The sequence below is a fragment of the Chrysochloris asiatica genome, unplaced genomic scaffold (genome assembly GCF_000296735.1).
Source record: "Chrysochloris asiatica unplaced genomic scaffold, ChrAsi1.0 scaffold00109, whole genome shotgun sequence".
NCBI classification, from domain to species: domain Eukaryota; kingdom Metazoa; phylum Chordata; class Mammalia; order Afrosoricida; family Chrysochloridae; genus Chrysochloris; species Chrysochloris asiatica.
The window spans coordinates 3969647-3971472 of record NW_006408627.1 but is presented as its reverse complement, the minus strand read 5'-3'; the positions used below and the strand labels follow the sequence as shown (position 1 = coordinate 3971472).

At 34.3% G+C, this 1826-nt stretch overlaps 1 pseudogene; it reads left to right on the top strand.

The window, feature by feature from the left end:
• The window catches only part of LOC102810625, a 6339-nt pseudogene extending 5615 nt beyond the window's left edge, over positions 1 to 724 (top strand).
• Positions 725 to 1826: the final 1102 nt, after the last annotated feature.

Here is a 1826-nt window from a genome sequence, read left to right as displayed (position 1 = left end):
TCACTATTTCCATCTGGTTGTTCCATTTACATTAATTTACACTCTCATCTTTTTTTAAAATCAATTACTGATTGTGTGGATAGATATCTTCTAAACTGTTAAGTAAAAGGACTACCTAGTTAAAAAAAAAAAAAGGTATTAGAATAATTGTTAAATTATGAAAACATTTGTAAGACGGCTGTCATGGTGTTACCTTTTTCCATTCAAATTAAATAATCTATAGGTAAGGGTTAAGCATTATTTTGACTTGTAGTAAATCATGAAGTCCACCTTTCTAGTTTGACCTTTTGGTCAGTAATCTAGAAAAGTCCACCTTTCTAGTCATGAAGTCCACCTTTCTAGATTCATACTGTATGAATTCATGATTGAGCATTATTTTGACTTGTAGCAAATCATGAAGTCCACATTTCAAGTTTGTCTTTAGTTAATGTTGAAGTGATTAAAATTGCCTTCACAGTTTTGACTATGTTAAACTCGTTCATATAATTCTGAACTAAGCTAGCAGCATTTAGTAATTTTGAACAGGGAAAAGTAGTTGAACACTGGGATAGGCAAAGAGTTTCTGAATCAAAGGCTAATACATACACTTACAGGCATTTTATAAATATTTGTTCTTGATTTAAGCATAGCACACTCATTTCTAAAAGTTATTTTTAATAAGATAATAATGTCTTTTTATTTATAAAAATTAGATATGTCTATTTTCAGTGAAATGTGCATATGAAAGTTCAATGAATTTTGAGCAATGTGTAATAATACTTTGTAATTGACTGTTAAGAAGATACAGAATGCTCCTAGGCATGTAGTTTCATGAAAAAAACCACCAGTAGCATTCTCATAGAAGTCTTCTCGTGGGTTTATGTTTTAATTCTATTGATAAATGCTTAGCAATAGAATTACAGAGTCATAGGACTAATGTGTGTTTAACTTTAAAAGATAATTGCAGTCAATTTTCTAAAGTGATCCACTTTGCATTCTCAGTGATACTTGGTGCTTAACATCTTTACCAACATTTGGCATTACAATTTGGCACCTAACCACAACCAACAAGATTGTCATGAGACCGGGGTGCAGACTTGCAGGGTATACCCTTTGGTTGGTTGATGATGCATGGAGGGGATTGTAACCATGGCAATGAAATGATATACTATAGGATGAATGTAAAACTAATGTCCTCCCATGTAAACTATCACATAATTCACAATAAAACATTAAAAAAAAAATTGTCATGAGATTTAAATGAGATGATACATGTTAAGTATAAAGCATACTGCTTGGCAAATGTTAAACAGCCAATTATTGTACATTGTTATTGTTGTTAAGTGCCACTGGTAGATTAATGAACCAATATTATGGAACTATGGAAAATTGGAGACAAGGGGGCCTTGTCAGCCTCATTAAAAATATCAAGTACTTAATGCTGAGTTTGACGGAAAATGCACAAACTTCTGACTCTATTTGAGACTCTAAACCAGTCTATGTCTTGCATAATGCCAAGTGGTGGTGGTGGTTATGTGCCGTGGTGGAGTTGGTTCCAACTCATAGCGACCCTGTACAAGGTTTCCGAGGCTGTAAATCTTTACAGGAGCCGAAAGCCTCATCTTTCTCCCATGGAACAGCTGGTAGTTTCGAACTGTTGACCTTGCGGTTCATAGCCCGATTCATAACCACTACACTGCCAGCTAGTTAGGAATAAAACTACACTCAAGTATATGTGAGCTCCACGGTCACTTTCATGTTAACTTATTATTAGTCACCTACATTTAACACTGTCAGATAAACTCTGGCCAAAATGTCAGCAGTTCAAATCCACCAGCCACTCATTG